The sequence below is a fragment of the Oncorhynchus nerka genome, linkage group LG25 (genome assembly GCF_034236695.1).
Source record: "Oncorhynchus nerka isolate Pitt River linkage group LG25, Oner_Uvic_2.0, whole genome shotgun sequence".
NCBI classification, from domain to species: domain Eukaryota; kingdom Metazoa; phylum Chordata; class Actinopteri; order Salmoniformes; family Salmonidae; genus Oncorhynchus; species Oncorhynchus nerka.
In genome coordinates this window covers 16,214,843-16,234,868 of record NC_088420.1, presented here as the reverse complement: position 1 = coordinate 16,234,868, position 20,026 = coordinate 16,214,843, and the positions used below count along the sequence as shown (strand labels likewise).

General features: G+C 44.0%; 1 protein-coding gene across 2 annotated transcripts in view; it reads left to right on the top strand.

Moving 5' to 3' along the window:
• The window catches only part of LOC115124455 (nuclear factor 1 A-type), a 318,617-nt gene that overhangs the window by 34,226 nt on the left and 264,365 nt on the right, over positions 1-20,026 (top strand). The window lies entirely within an intron of this gene.

The window sequence follows — 20,026 nt, the reverse complement described above, 5'->3', positions numbered from 1 at the left end:
AAGCTCAAGTCATATGCCCGCGATAGCAGCAAAGACACAAGTGGCTGTGGAGGTTATGATTTTGAAGCCATGAGATTGGAGTACGATTCGTATGACATTAGAGAGCTTAGAAATGAGTGGCGAGCTTATATGATGTGGGCCATGGACCATTTCACTCCTCTCTCTTATAAGATGTGGGCCATGAACCATTTCACTCCTCTCTCTTATAAGATGAGGGCCATTAACCATTTCACTCCTCTCTCTTATATGATGTGGGCCATGAACCATTTCACTCCTCTTTCTTATAAGATGTGGGCCATTAACCATTTCACTCCTCTCTCTTATATGATGTGGGCCATGAACCATTTCACTCATCTCTTTTATAAGATGTGGGCCATAAACCATTTCACTCCTCTCTCTTATAAGATGTGGGCCATAAACCATTTCACTCCTCTCTCTTATAAGATGTGGGCCATGAACCATTTCACTCCTCTCTCTTATAAGATGTGGGCCATGAACCATTTCACTCCTCTCTCTTATAAGATGTGGGCCATGAACCATTTCACTCCTCTCTCTTATAAGATGTGGGCCATTAACCATTTCTTATAAGATGTGGGCTCCATTTCACTCTCTCTTATATGATGTGGGCCATGAACCATTTCACTCATCTCTTTATGATAAGATGTGGGCCATAAACCATTTCTTTTATAAGATGTGGGCCATAAACCATTTCTCCTCTCTCTTATAAGATGTGGGCCATAAACCATTTCACTCCTCTCTCTTATAAGATGTGGGCCATAAACCATTTCACTCCTCTCTCTTATAAGATGTGGGCCATAAACCATTTCACTCCTCTCTCTTATAAGATGTGGGCCATGAACCATTCCACTCCTCTCTCTTATAAGATGTGGGCCATAAACCATTTCACTCATCTCTCTTATAAGATGTGGGCCATGAACCATTTCACTCCTCTCTCTTATAAGATGTGGGCCATAAACCATTTCACTCCTCTCTCTTATAAGATGTGGGCCATAAACCATTTCACTCCTCTCTCTTATAAGATGTGGGCCATAAACCATTTCACTCCTCTCTCTTATAAGATGTGGGCCATGAACCATTTCACTCCTCTCTCTTATAAGATGTGGGCCATAAACCATTTCACTCCTCTCTCTTATAAGATGTGGGCCATGAACCATTTCACTCCTCTCTCTTATAAGATGTGGGCCATAAACCATTTCACTCCTCTCTCTTATAAGATGTGGGCCATAAACCATTTCACTCCTCTCTTTTATAAGATGTGGGCCATAAACCATTCACTCCTCTCGGCTCTAAAATTATGGATCTAGAAAATTGTTTTTTGATTTAATGGCCAACACATGCCTGTGTTTGTGCAATGAGGTCAATTTTTTGCGAACTTTTTTAGCTCATGTGCACTCCTAGAGGCCAATCTAGAAATCCTCTATTGCATTTACATTACATTTAAGTCATTTAGCAGACGCTCTTATCCAGAGCGACTTACAAATTGGTGCATTCACCTTATGACATCCAGTGGAACAGTAGTGCATCTAAATCTTTTAAGGGGGGGGGGGGGGGTGAGAGGGATTACTTTATCCTATCCTAGGTATTCCTTAAAGAGGTGGGGTTTCAGGTGTCTCCGGAAGGTGGTGTCAGTGGACGTGTCCTTCAGTGCAGCTCTCTGGCTCTGCCAGGTGACTGAGTGGATAAATAAGAGGTGTACAGGGTAGGTTGTTGCAGGAGGCCAGGGACCTGAGCCATCGTATTTCTGGTGGAGCCAGGGCTCTAGGCCTAGAGTCACCACATCACACACACCGCCTCCTAGGCCCTGCCGTAAACTCACTACACACACCTTCCCTCTTTAAAGCAGGTGAACAACGATTGTGACCAGATACGAGTCCACTCGATAGTCATAGCACGCCAACTCTGACACAGCCAGAATGTGTGGGTGGGTCTGTACAAAACCAATTGTAGTGAGTTTCTTTGCCATTAGTGATGAGGGTTTTAGCAAGAGAAGCCCTTTTGGTGACGTAAAGGAATGAGACGATCCAGTGTTTATTAGTCTTCATCCAGTACTGTGCCCTGGTGTTCTGGGTTGTTTTCTGATTCTTCCACCTCACTTCCTCCCTCCCAGGGGGCTGATCATCCCAGTCAGTTCGGTCAGGTTGGGGGGGGGGGGTAACCCCCGCAACGTGGTGGACAGGATGTGAAGGCTGGGGGGGTTACGGAGCGGACCACGGAAATGTGCTTCTCATTAAGCGCTGCGGAAATAAGGGCTGACCCTCTCGCTCACCAGGGCATATCTATTTAATGCTGCAGTGTGGAGAATTAAGAGCTGGGTCGGGATCAGGTAGCATAAGGAGAGAGGGAAAGAGCGAAGGAAGGAGAGACAGACACAGAGAGAAAGGGAGACCAGGGAAAAAGAGGAAGACGGACAGAGAGATAAAAAGGAGATGGTGGAAGACGGAGGGGATGAGATGCAGAAGAGCAGGAAACCAAACTCACTAGACTACTTTCAGCTTTATTAAAACACTTGGCCTGGCCTCCCTCTCTGGTTTGGCTCGTCTCTGTGTGGTCCTGAAGCCCACCAGCACCGGCCCCTGGTCTCCAGCTGGGCCAGCCAGGCCAGCCGGGCTCTCACACACACGCCCCTGACAACAGGAGAGGATGAGTCACAGTGAGTGAAAGAGCATTGCATCTTTACCGAAGAAAGCAGTGTCTTCTATGCATAGAGTCAGGGAGATCATAAGATTTGCGTACACACACACACAGACACAGACACAGACACAGACACACACACACACACACACACACACACACAGACACAGACACACACTCACACACACACACACACACACACACACACACACACACCCTCCTTGCCCTCCGCTGTTTCATCTCCCCTACCCCTCACTGCGTGAGAGTGAGCGCAGGGCCAGTGAGCGATAGTGTCCTTCTGACCCAGTTCTCCATGCAGCATCCTTCATCTCCACTCTGAGGCGTGTACCTACGGCCCTTTACCTCAGCCACGTCCATCTCTCAACCCAACTGACAGGCCGTGTTCATTAGTACACACTGTGGCATCGTGCAATGAAAACGGAAGTTCCATATCATTTTCTTCAATTTGACCTAAAAGACTAAACTGATCCTAGATCAGCACTCTTCCTTCTCTGCTTTATGAGTACGTTCTCTGGTTGAACAGACAGCTCTGTCTTTTTGTCATACAAAGTACTGTTTGTTAACACAAGGTGGCGTGCTTCTCTTGTTTTCAGCATTAGAAATGCATCTGTCTGCCGTACTGTCTACCCACCACAGATCAACCACAGTGCCAATGAAATAAAACGGCTTGATTTAACTGTTGGATCATTTTGTTGTTTTTATTTTTATTTATTTTTATTTCACCTTTATTTAACCAGGTAGGCTAGTTGAGAACAAGTTCTCATTTGCAACTGCGACCTGGCCAAGATAAAGCATAGCAGTGTGAACAGACAACACAGAGTTACACATGGAGTAAACAATTAACAAGTCAATAACACAGTAGGAAAAAAAAGGGGAGTCTATATACATTGTGTGCAAAAGGCATGAGGAGGTAGGCGAATAATTACAATATTGCAGATTAACACTGGAGTGATAAATGGTCATGTACAGGTTGAGATATTGGTGTGCAAAAGAGCAGAAAAGTAAATAAATAAATTATTATTATGGTATTAATTGCTTCCCAGGTGTGTGTGATTGTAATGACAGTGATCCATTCACTCTTTATTCAGGGTTTATTCAGTGATAGTGATGCTGTAACTGGTCCTAGTTAGGATTGGACTGAGGGTTAATGGCACCCTATTCCCTTGTGACCAGGGCACCTAGTGTTCTGATTAAAACTAGTGCACTATGTAGAGAATAGGGTGCCATTTGGGACTGGACAAACTGTTATTTTCTATTCTAATTGCTATGGGGTTGTTGTGTAATACATGATGTAAAAAGGTCACCGTATAGTGTGGACCCTGTCTTACTGGATACAGTGGTGTACTGGGATTCATTGAGTCACTAATTAACTCAGAGCTGTGCACTGGCAGTCAATCGCCACCAAGGGGAGACATTACTCCAAGGCTGGAGCTGCTTTGAAAGACGTGCTAGACATTTCCTTTTAGTCAATTATTTTGTATTCAGATTTTATGTTGGTTTGCCTTGGTTTTTGATGTTTATTTCTTCAGATATTTCTGTGAAAGCAATATTTTTGTGACAACTGTTTATATTTCATTATTATTATTTGTAAATGAACATGAATGCTATTGAGTACCCTTTTCATGAGACCTGTCGATGTAGTACACTATGCCTTTTCATGAATTAATCTTTAGAATCCGTACAATGTACTGCCTATTTTCAATGAAACAGTTATAATCCCAAAGTTTCACAGCAAAATAATTATGAATTCAAAAAGATCAAATCTTTCCCAGCAGCCAGCATTATTGTAGAGGCATAATGTAGTGATGAATTACTTACTTGTTGTGATTCCATCTTTCCCCCGCCCTTCCTCTCCTCCTCCCCTCCTCTCCTCCTCCCCTCCTCCCCGACAACCCTTCTCTCCTCTTTCCTACCTCCCTCTTCCCCAACTCCCTTCCTCTCCTCCTTCCCACCTCTCCTCACTCCAACTCCCTTCCTCTCCACCTGACAAACTACCCTCCTCTTCTCCTCCCCACCTCCCCTCGTCTCAACAGTAAGCAACAAAATAAATACGTACAGAAAATTAAGACATTAAAGACATGGGAGCTCATCAAGAGGATTCGGGTTCTCTAAAAGGGATTTAGCCAGCTTCGGCCTGACAGAAGCACATGTTGTAGTAAGATAGTGGGCTCACAACAAAGGTGGCCTTGAGCCGAGCCGAGCAGTGCCAGCTCCCTGGCAGGGCCGCGGCACCCTCCTGCCTTGGCACTGTCGCCCTGCATTAGTCACACCCCAGGAGAGGGGCCCGAGCCGGCTCTCCACGCCGCTCCACGGAGCCAGAAAGGCCCATGGCTGCTACTGCCACCGTCTACAATGCAGCTCTATAGCTCACAGCAGACATCCCACCTATACAAGGGATATGGAATGAATATACAGAAGACACTAGGCCCCAGTCTTCAGTCTATCGCCACACTGAAAGTATAGGACGGTGGTATTTCAATGAAAAAAGCATTAAACGGATTATGCTATTGTAGTGATGGTTAGACTGATCTTGTTAGCTTGGGGAATGGTCACCTTAATCTTTGCCAACCAGCTTTACAATAATTAAGCTGTATGTATGAGAAACAGCTTAGTGCACTTTAGTCAGTTATTCAGAAACAAGTGGGAACTACTATTTATAGAATAATTCATTGTATTATTTTACATAGGTAGCTGTTGTTGTTTTTTCTCACAGATCTACAACCATCTTTTACCAGTGTGTCTTTCACTATGGTTAGCGGAGTGCAGGCCAACAATTTCTCTCTACTCTCTCATCTATCCCAGCTGGGCCCATTACAGTTGCTAAAGGCTCTCTCTTTCCCTCTCCTCCATAATGAACCACTGTCATTTACCAATAGCCTCTGAATCCTCCCTTTAGTTCATTTTATCCCTGTCACCTGTCAAATACACCAACATGCTGTGGTGGGCCGTGGTAGGGGAGCTATGCTGTGGAGAGGTGGGAGGGATGGTATGCTGTGGAGAGGTGGGAGGGGAGCTATGCTGTGGAGAGGTGGGAGGGATGGTATGCTGTGGAGAGGTGGGAGGGATGGTGGGATGCTGTGGAGAGGTGGGAGGGATGGAGGTGGGAGGTGCTGTGGAGAGGTGGGAGGGATGGTATGCTGTGGAGAGGTGGGAGGGGAGCTATGCTGTGGAGAGGTGGGAGGGTTGGTATGCTGTGGAGAGGTGGGAGGGTGGAGAGGTGGGAGGGATGGTATGCTGTGGATGCTGTGGAGAGGTGGGAGGGATGGTATGCTGTGGAGAGGTGGGAGGGATGGTATGGGAGGGATGGTATGCTGTGGAGAGGTGGGAGGGATGGTATGCTGCGGAGAGGTGGGAGGGTTGGTATGCTGCGGAGAGGTGGGAGGGATGGTATGCTGTGGAGAGGTGGGAGGGATGGTATGCTGTGGAGAGGTGGGAGGGATGGTATGCTGTGGAGGTGAGAGGTGGGAGGGGAGCTATGCTGTGGAGAGGTGGGAGGGATGGTATGCTGTGGAGAGGTGGGAGGGATGGTATGCTGTGGAGAGGTGGGAGGGATGGTATGCTGTGGAGAGGTGGGAGGGATGGTATGCTGTGGAGAGGTGGGAGGGATGGTATGCTGTGGGAGGTGGTATGCTGTGGAGGTGGGAGGGATGGTAGCTGCGGGAGGTGGGAGGGTGGTATGGAAAGGTGGGAGGGATGGTATGCTGTGAAGGTGAGAGGTGGGAGGGATGGTATTCTGTGGAGGTGAGAGGTGAGAGGGATGGTATGCTGTGGAGGTGGGAGGGATGGTATGCTCTAGAGGTGGGAGGGATGGTATGCTGTGAAGGTGAGAGGTGGGAGGGATGGTATGCTGTGGAGGTGAGAGGGATGGTATGCTGTGGAGGTGGGAGGGATGGTATGCTGGGAGGGATGGTATGCTGTGAAGGTGAGGGAGGTGAGAGGTGGAGAGAGGGATGGTATGTTGGTATGCTGTGAAGGTGAGAGGTGAGAGGGATGGTATGTTGTGGAGATGAGAGGTGGGAGGGATGGTACCATCTCCACATCCAGCTGTGTGTGCAGATCTCCTGTTTTTTTTTTTTAAATTTGGGAACAGCTGTCAGGTGTGTGTGTGTGTGTGTGTGTGTGTGTGTGTGTGTGTGTGTGTGTGTGTGTGTGTGTGTGTGTGTGTGTGTGTGTGTGTGTGTGTGTGTGTGTGTGTGTGTGCGTGCATGCGCGCGCCTCGTGTGTCTAGCCTATCAGTGGAGCTCTCTGTGTGGCGAAGCCACTGCATCAGCTGCATGCACACAGACACACAAACAAACAAACACACCCACCCACAAAGCCCCTTGTTAACTACAGTGGGTCCTGTGAGCGAGGAGAAAAACAGTAAGATGGCGCTGACAGACATGGTAGCTCTGCTTCTAGCTCCTAAGCAACTTTGCAGTATTTCGTTTTTGTGTGTTATTTCTTACACTATTAGCCCAGGAATCTTCTATAATGTAATGCAGCGCCACGTTCTGAGTTGAACCCTATATGTCTGGGTGTCAATATCACAACACACGGTTTGACTCCACAATATTGGCACTACAGTACTTTTTGCGTGAACCAAATGGCAGCAAACATTTTCAGACAGGCGCTGTGCCACACCTGATTTTGTCCCAATAGGGAAGCCTCTATCATCCTTCATATGATAATGGTGTGAATTGTGGGGGATGTTTTTTGGACAACATCACCAAGCCCTGGTGTAGTGAGGAGAGAAGGTCACATCACCAAGCCCTGGTGTAGTGAGGAGAGAAGGTCACATCACCAAGCCCTGGTGTAGTGAGGAGAGAAAATCACATCACCAAGCCCTGGTGTAGTGAGGAGAGAAGGTCACATCACCAAGCCCTGGTGTAGTGAGGAGAGAAGGTCACATCACCAAGCCCTGGTGTAGTGAGGAGAGAAGGTCACATCACCAAGCCCTGGTGTAGTGAGGAGAGAAAATCACATCACCAAGCACTAGTGTAGTGAGGAGAGAAAATCACATCACCAAGCCCTGGTGTAGTGAGGAGAGAAGGTCACATCACCAAGCCCTGGTGTAGTGAGGAGAGAAAATCACATCACCAAGCCCTAGTGTAGTGAGGAGAGAAGGTCACATCACCAAGCCCTGGTGTAGTGAGGAGAGAAGGTCACATCACCAAGCCCTGGTGTAGTGAGGAGAGAAGGTCACATCACCAAGCCCTGGTGTAGTGAGGAGAGAAAATCACATCACCAAGCCCTGGTGTAGTGAGGAGAGAAGGTCACATCACCAAGCCCTGGTGTAGTGAGGAGAGAAGGTCACATCACCAAGCCCTGGTGTAGTGAGGAGAGAAGGTCACATCACCAAGCCCTGGTGTAGTGAGGAGAGAAAATCACATCACCAAGCACTAGTGTAGTGAGGAGAGAAAATCACATCACCAAGCCCTGGTGTAGTGAGGAGAGAAGGTCACATCACCAAGCCCTGGTGTAGTGAGGAGAGAAAATCACATCACCAAGCCCTAGTGTAGTGAGGAGAGAAGGTCACATCACCAAGCCCTGGTGTAGTGAGGAGAGAAAATCACATCACCAAGCCCTAGTGTAGTGAGGAGAGAAGGTCACATCACCAAGCCCTGGTGTAGTGAGGAGAGAAAATCACATCACCAAGCCCTAGTGTAGTGAGGAGAGAAGGTCACATCACCAAGCCCTAGTGTAGTGAGGAGAGAAGGTCACATCACCAAGCCCTAGTGTAGTGAGGAGAGAAGTTCACATCACCAAGCACTAGTGTAGTGAGGAGAGAAGATCACATCACCAAGCCCTAGTGTAGTGAGGAGAGAAAATCGCATCACCAAGTCCTAGTATAGTGAGGAGAGAAGGTCACATCACCAAGCCCTAGTGTAGTGAGGAGAGAAGGTCACATCACCAAGCCCTAGTGTAGTGAGGAGAGAAGGTCACATCACCAAGTCCTAGTGTCGTGAGGAGAGAAGGTCACATCCATGCTATGTTGCTGCAGGCAGCTACTTCCAGGCCTGCCTGTCTAGTAGACAGCAGGAGTGGGGGGGAAGGGGGGGATCTGTGTGAGCTAGACCCAGCATATGCCTGGCCATGCCAACAGCTTGCGTACGTTAGAAACTCGCCCGCAGGCCTCTTTTAAAGACTAAATAATGTTGGGCTCCTTGTCAGGTTGGGCCCACCAAAACATGGTATGCGTGGGCAATCTGTTGGAGGGAGGCATAAGAAGTGTGGGTGTGGAGGCGGGGGGTAAAGAAAGAAATTAATGTACTTCATGTTCACCAACTGTCCTCCACATACCACTATTTTTGTACCTCTCCATGTTTGACCCCTCCTCACACAAGTTCTTAGCTTCTTGTATTGTTCTAGAGAGGGACTCTGAGGGAGAAATCTGAGTGGTTGTATATTTACTCATGGCTGAGCCGTACTTGCATCCGTTTTTGACACGTCCCTCCCAGTGTATGATGTATCAGTGGGATTATGCCTGGCTGCTGACTTGGCGACTACTACAGTCCGGTCCAGAACAGCTGCAGGTCTCGCCACCTTGACACGTCCTATAACCTCCATTATGATGACAATCACTGTCTGTAGGTGGAGGTGCTGAGGCTTCTGCAGTGTATCATAGAGGCCTAGGGGTGAGGTAGATGACCTAGTGGTTTTGGATTGTAGATCTCAGTTATATTGAGGTATGAGGTAGTGGTTTTGGGTAGTTATACTGAGGTATGAGGTAGTGGTTTTGGATTGTAGATCTCTTATATTTTGAGGTATGAGGTAGTATTTTTGGATTGTAAGACGCCTCATGGTTCTACTGAGGTAATGGGTTTGGCATGTTTCAGATAGCCTTCGTCATGAAGGATGTAGTTCTTGTCGATGTTGGTTCTTTGCTGTGCTGGGTTGAGAGAGGGGCAAGTTGGTGGCAGGCAGGTGGCAGCGGCTGGCTGTTACTACCTCACTCTGTCACAGTAGCAGCTGCAGAGGGAAATGGCCACAGTGTGTGTGTGGAGCTACAGTATCTGTTTAAAGAGGACCGGCTCATTAAAGCCATTGCCAGATAAAGCACTCCTGCGTGTGTGTGTGTGTGTGTGTGTGTGTGTGTGTGTGTGTGTGTGTGTGTGTGTGTGTGTGTGTGTGTGTGTGTGTGTGTGTGTGTGTGTGTGTGTGTGTGTGTGTGTGTGTGAGAGAGAGAGTTGTGCAATTTGGATGTATGTGTTATGTGTTTCTGTTTTAAACTGAAACACACACACACACACACACACACACACACACACACACAGAGGTTGGTATTGGTGACATGTGGCGGTCTCCGCCGGTCTCCCCCTGCTCTTCCCAGAGCCCATCTGTTTGCCCAGCCTCTACCTTCATATCACAACTGGCTCCCCTGTTAGCGTGCCGCACCGTAGCGCTCTGCTCTGCGCAAGGCTTCTAGGCTCTGCTGCTACCGCTCAGACATTGAGCAAATAGTGGAGCAAATAGTGGCTTAAAAATCGACTGTTGTTTTCTCAATGGTCATTGATGAAATCAGTAGAAAAACAGCACCCCCTCCGTTTGGGTAATGTGTTTCCAGTGTTGGTTGTTTAGTTGAAGTGTTGGGTAGAGGAGGCCGGTGCCAGGGCTTCTCCGGAGGGCACAGTAGTGTTACAGAGAGTAAGGGGATCCACAGACGCGCTGCTTGTTTATTCATAAGGGCTGTTATGGAGAGGCATCGGAGGCAAGCTGCTCCAGAACTGGATAGTGTAATTACCCTGGGGCTAGCATATTAGCACACACACACATGCACGCGCACGCACGCACTCCCCCAAAATACCATTTCACAGCCATCGTGGACATATTGGAGAATGTTTTATTTACCAAGGCAGTGGTGTTGTGTGTGTGTGTGGAGTGCTCATATGGAATGTGTGACAGAAACCTATTATGACTTCAGGACAGCGTTGTTCACATAAACTTTACATGTTTTATTTGTGTCAAATTGACACACACACACTCACATGAAGTGTGAGAATGGGTCCACTTAAATTGTGTGTGTTTATTCAAAGGTGATGGGTGATGGATGAAAAAACACTTCTAACATGCTCAGAGTATGGTATAGAGCCTATATGTTAGTTCACGGTTGAGTGGTGGTGCAAGACCCCCATTGTCTCAGAATTTTTATGTTGGAGATTGAGCGTTGAAAGACCTCCCCCCGTGGTATAATTGTGAATTGTGTTAAGAGGAGTGGAACCGCGCGTTTCTCAGGCAGACAGTGCGCTATATGACGTGGGTTGTAGTTCAGTGGGTATTTTCGTCGTCAAGATCATCTTTTCAACCAGATCACGTAATATCAAGCAACGTTCTTAACAACAGAACATTACTTATTCTCCCGAGTGGCACTGCATCTCAGTGCTAGAGATTTCACTACGAACACCCTGGTTCGAATCCAGGCTGTAACACCACCGGCCGTGATTGGGAGTCCTATAGGGTGGCGTACAATTGGCCCAGCCTCGTCCGGTTTTGTCAGGTGTATGCTGTCATTGTAAATAAGATTTTGTTCTTAACTGTCTTGCCTAGTAAAATAAAGGTTACATTTAAAAAAAATAAAAAGTAGATGTTTAAGAGACGGTATCGAAAATGCAATAACCGAATTCATTTGTATAAAGACCTCATTCGAAATGAAAGCATATAATAAATAATAATTATATATATATAAATGGATGCATTTTATAATAAATAACTAATTGTCATTGCCTTCAAAAACGTGTTATTATAGGGTTATTGTTAAATGATGCATTTATTTAAATGTAACTAATATATTCGAGAGAATAATCGACATTTGTGAGAGAAGAAATGTGTCTATGCATTATATTTATTTTATCATTATAATTTGGTGAATGTATTGTTCATTTTACTGCATACAGACATAAGTTGGCTTCAAATAAACATTTATTTGGTTAAAAAAATATACCAGGATGCATATTGATGCTTTAAAAATTAAATCCTATACGAGGAAGACCTCTGATCTTTGTAAAGAACATTTGTCTTTAATAATATTCCATATTCCATATTCCACCCCCCCCCCCTTCCCAAATTTGCCTTCTTTTATGCATTGAATAATCAGACAGTTGAATATAGAGGTACGGGAAGTAATAGAGCTTGTTTTCACCATGCAGCCTACTTTTGATGAGGTTATATTTTATTGTAAATCATAGACAACAATTAGCACAAACAATATGAGTTGTTGAGTACTTATATGATGAGTAGCTACTTCTATCGACACTAATTTGTGGCCATATTTCAAAACAATGTCATTTCGCAAGGAAAAAAATATCAGTTCGTAAATGAAAGTTTATACCTAACCCATGCCCGTTTGAAACGATGTGCACAGACTGTTTCTGACAGAAGTTCAGATAATGTAGTTTGATGATAAACCTCTAGATGGAGTGTCGACCTCCTTTAACGTGCCGAGGGAGTATATTTGAAGCAGTGTGTCGTGTAGATTTTAACATGACACTGGGCATCGAAATAACGAACATGTATGAATGACTCCTTTGGCGCTCAAAGAACAAATCCGTCGATTTAATGACGATGAAAACATTAAACATGCATTTAATTTCATGATTATGTAATTGATTTAGGACTACATATGTTTGTATTGACAAACAAATCTTTTTTCAGTGACTTCACGATTACAAAATATAATAGTTGTATATAGGCATGTGTAATTAATTTGTAGTTCAAAATCGGCTGTGTAATTGAAATTCTATTTAAATGAATGTCAATAACACAATTGCAACACTTCTATCCTTTCTATAAATATGTTGGTTATAGGGCCTTGGAACACTTATTTTAAGCGTTGTTCAAATCATGCACCATCTGAACATAATATACATTTTAAAAATCTGAATATTTTTAGGACATCATCCCTGAATGACAAAAACAGATCGGCAACATTTATTGTAATGGGATAGGCTAGACCTAACATGTATTGTAATGGGATAGGCTAGACCTAACATGTATTGTAATGGGATAGGCTAGACCTAACATGTATTGTAATGGGATAGGCTAGACCTAACATGTATTGTAATGGGATAGGCTAGACCTAACATGTATTGTAATGGGATAGGCTAGACCTAACATGTATTGTAATGGGATAGGCTAGACCTAACATGTATTGTAATGGGATAGGCTAGACCTAACATGTATTGTAATGGGATAGGCTAGACCTAACATGTATTGTAATGGGATAGGCTAGACCTAACATGTATTGTAATGGGATAGGCTAGACCTAACACTTATTGTAATGGGATAGGCTTGACCTAACATGTATTGTAATGGGATAGGCTAGACCTAACACTTATTGTAATGGGATAGGCTAGACCTAACATGTATTGTAATGGGATAGGCTAGACCTAACATGTATTGTAATGGGATAGGCTAGACCTAACATGTATTGTAATGGGATAGGCTAGACCTAACATGTATTGTAATGGGATAGGCTAGACCTAACACTTATTGTAATGGGATAGGCTAGACCTAACACTTATTGTAATGGGATAGGCTTGACCTAACATGTATTGTAATGGGATAGGCTAGACCTAACACTTATTGTAATGGGATAGGCTTGACCTAACATGTATTGTAATGGGATAGGCTAGACCTAACATGTATTGTAATGGGATAGGCTAGACCTAACATGTATTGTAATGGGATAGGCTAGACCTAACATGTATTGTAATGGGATAGGCTAGACCTAACATTTATTGTAATGGGATAGGCTAGACCTAACATTTATTGTAATGGGATAGGCTAGACCTAACATGTATTGTAATGGGATAGGCTAGACCTAACATGTATTGTAATGGGATAGGCTAGACCTAACATGTATTGTAATGGGATAGGCTAGACCTAACATTACTTTGGTGTTGCAAATGTTTCCATTTAAAAGCCCTATTTGTGCCAATTCTAGACACGTGTATTCAGTTCATTCACAGGTAGGCCTATATTTGAACAAAAATATAATGCTCCAACCACTCCATTTTTAAGTTGCTTTAAATGATGGGTAGATTGTTTTTGCAAATAACCCATCCCAGATGAATTCGTTTTGTATTTGTTGAGAATGGTGTACCTTTACCTCAAAGCAGAATCCACATGAATTTATTCAGACTAAAAGTTGTCAAGATGGATAAACACGGTGTCTATCTAGCCCGCCATGGGTGATTTAAAATGAGATGACCCTATACCGTTCTCACCATATCTTAGAAAAGTCGACCTGCAGCTAATAGGGGAGATAATCTATTCTACATTAAACATCACAACACCCACAAAAACAAGTCTCATCGCCATTTTACCATAAACCTTTAGATTTCGATGAGGCGGTCGACGACATGTATTTGATTACCCCAAATCTTCTGTATACATTTATTTTGAGTTCTCATCCTTGCCTACAACAAACATATAGGAACATTGTTTCCTATGCACATCGAAGAACTTGGCATGTAGAATAGATGTTTTTCAGAACTCTGTTTTGGGCTGTGCCCATTGCAGGTTTTCAGCTGTTTTAGTCGTGAGTTATTAGTAAGATTGATGTCATGAAGAATAGCCTACGACCGCTTTGTTTTACTGCACTATCCCAACAGGCTAACGCAAACAACTGACACACATGTCTTAGTACGAATACCAACTACTTTATTCAATTCTGAGTCAAGTTTTCACATGCTTGATCCGATTTACTGCCGATAATGAAATGGCCGAATACCCTTAACTATGCAAGTTTGTACAAACTCCTTTGATTACCTCTGCAAATGTCAGATCATAACTTTGGAGCTGTGAAAAGAACTGGTACTGAAAGTTGGAGACAATGTTGGGGACAACGTGTGCAGGCAGTCTTTCTCTTTAACCTGTATTCGCAAACGCGCATATTACAGTCATATAACAATATTTCACTTCAAGAATAGCCCTGTAATCATCGTTAATATGGTTTATGATCCTCCAAGCTTCTGTTACCTTGCACTCGCAGAAGCTTTCGTAGAATGACAGACTCCAAAATGTTGTTTTGTGGTGTTCCAACACATCCTTAATATTCTGATGTCTAATAAATTACCCTGAGTTTGACAACGTCTCAAAACATATAGGCTATATTCGATATTGTTATTCCAGTGTTTGCTATTCAAATTATTTGTTTGTAACTGCGCGCAGCCCCTGCCCCTATTAAATTGGGCATATTATATTGGGCAGCCCCTGCCCCTATTAAATTGGGCATATTATATTGGGCAGCCCCTGCCCCTATTAAATTGGGCATATTATATTGGGCAGCCCCTGCCCCTATTAAATTGGGCATATTATATTGGGCAGCCCCTGCCCCTATTAAATGGGGCATATTATATTGGGCAGCCCCTGCCCCTATTAAATGGGGCATATTATATTGGGCAGCCCCTGACCCTATTAAATGGGGCATATTATATTGGGCAGCCCCTGCCCCTATTAAATGGGGCATATTATATTGGGCAGCCCCTGACCCTATTAAATGGGGCATATTATATTGGGCAGCCCCTGACCCTATTAAATGGGGCATATTATATTGGGCAGCCCCTGACCCTATTAAATGGGGCATATTATATTGGGCAGCCCCTGCCCCTATTAAATTGGGCATATTATATTGGGCAGCCCCTGCCCCTATTAAATGGGGCATATTATATTGGGCAGCCCCTGACCCTATTAAATGGGGCATATTATATTGGGCAGCCCCTGACCCTATTAAATGGGGCATATTATATTGGGCAGCCCCTGCCCCTATTAAATGGGGCATATTATATTGGGCAGCCCCTGCCCCTATTAAATTGGGCATATTATATTGGGGCATATTAAATATTTGTATTGGGCAGCCCCTGCCCCTATTAAATTGGGCATATTATATTGGGCAGCCCCTGCCCCTATTAAATGGGGCATATTATATTGGGCAGCCCCTGCCCCTATTAAATTGGGCATATTATATTGGGCAGCCCTGGCTTGGTTGCTCGATAAAACAAGTACTAATAAAAATCAGGATATGCGCATTGCATTGGTTTCATTTGGAATTGGAATAAATTAATTGTGTTCACCTTTTAGGCTTAAAAGGAAATTTACGAACCAATCCCTTCATGTTATTTTTGCGGTAATTAATAGATAAACCACATGGTATATGAATGTTATTAACCTGTGATTGTAAGCATTGATAATTGTTGATAGGCCTAAAGCGTATCAGGGCACTATCTCCCTTAAACCCTGTTTGTGCGCTACCCAAACCTTGTCCAAGTCCGTGCGTAAAACGAATTTCTTCTGAACCCTTTGTATAGTTTGATTACGTTGCCAAGTTGGTCATTTCTCAGCGGTATCTGATATTGATATTCTGAAACCCAAAATATCAAACTCGACTTGAAGCCCAATTAATATTGGAATTCAATACATTTTTTTCAAGGCACCTTAGCAATCAGCCTGACATAGATTTAACAGGAGATCTCATTTGTATCTGGTAAATGTAATATCTGTACCATATACTTATTGGCGTACTTGTCCCATTTCCTAAATCCGTTATATGCATATTTCACCTGATAGTAACTTAGATCGAATGATTACAATGCTATTTACATTGGAGTCATTTAGGAGACCCTTTTATCCAGAGCCACTTACAGGAGCAATAGGTTTAAATGCCTTGCTCACGCCACGGGCACATCGACAAATTTTTCACAAAGTCAGCTTGGTCATTCGAATCAGCAACCTTTCGGTTACAGGCTCAACGTTCTTAACCGCTAGGTTACCTGACATTGAATGGCTGTTGTATGTGAAAGGCATAGAGGCTGGGCAAAAGTAAGCTCCAGTAACCAGTGACAGGTACGGCATTCCACTGTGGCAAATAGCGACCCTACATTTGGACACTTCATGTAAACCTGTTCCGTGCATGTTGTACGCACACAACATCATCTTCTAAGGATGGACCATTTGAGACAGGAGAAAACACTTAAATGATGACTCGGGACAAACTTGTTTTAGTTACAAAAATATGTTAAAAATGATCATATTAAATATAAAACACTTGTCTGGATTTCTTTCATTTCATATCGGAGTTTAGACTACATCGTTGCACTATAGGGATGCTTGTGTCTTTGATATGTCATGTTTGTTTTTACATTATTTTTTACTCGTTCAATTCCAGAGTCAATGGGCATGTAGTTCCCACCGAAATAACTGCATTTGCTGGCTTATAACGGTTTGAAACATTTGCTGGCTTATAACGGTTTGAAACATTTGCTGGCTTATAACGGTTTGAAACATTTGCTGGCTTATACCGGTTTATTATTTATAAACTACATTTTATCAGTAGGCTACCGAGTCTGAAAACGGAAGATATGCGCGGCTCGAGCTTGCCTCGTTGAAATCCACGTTACTGCAGGTTAATAGCGTTCTGTTCAGCACGTCTCCACACACAACAAGCGTTTTGACATGTACACGTCACCATGCCTGGGAACCACCGCCCCTCATTGCTCAAAATAATGATAAGAGGCTTTGACCTCAATGAGAAACACTCATTGGAGTTCCGTGGAATGTCACCTCTGCTAGACCAAACGTGCGCACTCATAGGCTAGGCTACTTCACATAACAAGCAAAAAACACATTGTCATTGAGAAATTCTGTTTATTTGGATATTTGAGCAAATAATCAACACCACCACGTTTTCGTGTCATGCCCGTTGTAAAATGTTTAGCCACACTCGCATACATAATATCAGCTATATCGGCTACAGTTGCAGAATAGGTCTCTTTCACACAAAATATCTAACTGCTTTCAACCGCAAAGGCCAAATCAACACAGTAATACATACAGCCCACAACAATTGAATCATGTCGATATGCTGCTTAACTTGCCTGCTACCACACAGTTCAGAAATAGAAATACAATCGCACTTAAATTGGATGTAGAAGCATCAAACAGGCCTACGACTGTCATATGACATGATTATGCATGCCTTCTAATTCAATACGACCCACCGGCACACCTATGGTTGATATTTGCCATATCTCCATTGGGAAGCAGTAGAAAATCCGCTGCAAAGAATTGGTGTTAGTTTCAGTCGACCAGCCGTAAACTTCGCCATCAGTGGAGTTCTTAGATAGATGCTCATTGTGATGGTATAATGCTGCTTAGATGTCCAGCATTGCAACAATGCTCTGGTGCTAAAAGCAGCAAGAACGCGCTATAACCTATACTTATTGACGTTTTTTCGTTCGCAATATTAGGCGCCGCGGCATTCCTCCCTCTGTCCCAAGCGCGCCGTAGATTTATAGGAAGGGTTAAGAGAGTGCGGTATGCAGCAAAATGTAGGTGAAAAAAAAGCTTTTCCGTGCGGGAGCAGAACGCAGACCGGGGTCTATGGCACTCGACTCGGACTCTGATTTGCCACTAGGCTATGTGACTCCGCGAGGGGAGGAGATGGCAAGAAAGAAGTGGCGTTCAGTTGCCGCCCGGGTTCGCGTGGTTACTATGCAAATTGCAGCGATTGCGGAAATGAACAAGGGGGGACTCACTGAATCGATTGCAACTTCTGCACAAAGTCTATCAAACCAAGCTGAGACAGTTTTGCCAGGTTTGGACCTCAGTCAAATATGAAGGAGTGAAGAAAGGCTCCCTGACATTGTTTATTTGTGGGGATTAATACAACTAGAACTGTTTTCAGTTGCGCTTTATTATACTTAATTGATTCAGTGTAAAATACTCACACCGGAAGCAAGTTGTACTTTTTTCACTTCGTCGCAACAGTCTAAAGTTGCTCACGTATATTCACTTTATACATTGCAATGGTACGTGCAAATATACATCTTACCCTCTATTTTTACACTGAGAAGTAATGGACATGTGCATAAACGTGGTGTGTACGGACTATACACAGGTTAAATGTAGGCTAAGAATTCTTCTGCTTTTGTAAACTGATTTGATAAGAGTCCGTGTCAGACTGGTCTGTGTTGCCAGCTATGTATGCAAATGCTGATAATGCAAATAAACTTGGCATTAGGACAAAACAGAAGAGCATTGCACTCCGGGTGTTGCCGTCTGCTAGGCCATTCTAGCGACCAGAGTGAGAGATACATTGTTTCGTTATGTGGTAACAAGTTGTTCTGCAGAGTAAACGAGCGATAAATGCATACCGAGAAATTCTGGTGATATGGGTTTGTCCAATAAGATGGATGCTGGATTCCAAATCCTAGAGTTTAGTCCAATCAGAGGACGGAGCTCTAGCGTCGCATTGACGGCATGGATACGGTGAGGGCTTTCAGTAAATGCAAGCAGCCTTTCCCTACTTATATTATTATTATATTATGCTGTAATAGCAATATATAATAACCGTTGCAAGTGCACATTTGGCGTTGTTGGTACGTTAATGAACCTTTAGACCGTGAACAGGCATGCATTTGGTTGCGGAGTCTCGCTGTCTTGGTGCAGGTGTGTGTGGAGAGTGTTCTGATGCATCAGAGACCACACTCGCCACTTGTGGCCGCTTCCCTGGTGATTTTCTAGAGGGCGCACAAATGACTGCTCCCTCTGGACGGAGGTTGTTCACTAATAACAAATTCGGACAGCGCACACAGAAACAGAGTACATTCATGACACACACACACACATACACACACACACACACACACACACACACACACACACACACACACACACACACACACACTCTTAATCAAGAGTATGACTCTCCCTCTCTCTCTCTCTCACACACACACACACACACACACACACACACACACACACACACACACACACACACACACACACACACACTCTTAATCAAGAGTATGACTCTCCCTCTCTCTCTCTCTCTCTCTCTCACACACACACACACACACACACACACACACACACACACACACACACACACACACACACACACACACACACACACACACACACACACACAGTTGATCCAGTGATTCTGCACGGGCTGCTCGAATTTTTGTCAGGACAATCTGATATTTTGGAGAAGAATCCGTCAAAATTCTTCGTCACACCAAATGTTGGATGCCTTTACTGTAGGCTAATTAGTATTTGTCTTACTTTTGTTTAAAACACACTGTAAATGGGCCTCTAAAATGCGAGTATTGCTTTGTTGACATTATTTCGATTAAGGGCAGGTGAAGCAGACAATAGGCTACCGATGCCAAGGCGTTTGGGTAGTATGGAACTTTAGGAGTATTATGGAATGTTGTAAGATGTTGGTCAGTCTTTTGATATAAGCTCTATACCCAAGTTATTACGCATGCTTTACGCACGTTGTGTTCACTTTTGCCAAGTAAACAATTGTTTGTTTGATGCTTTAATTGTGTTTCATTACAATTTATTATTTTGTATAGATGGTTATGATTGA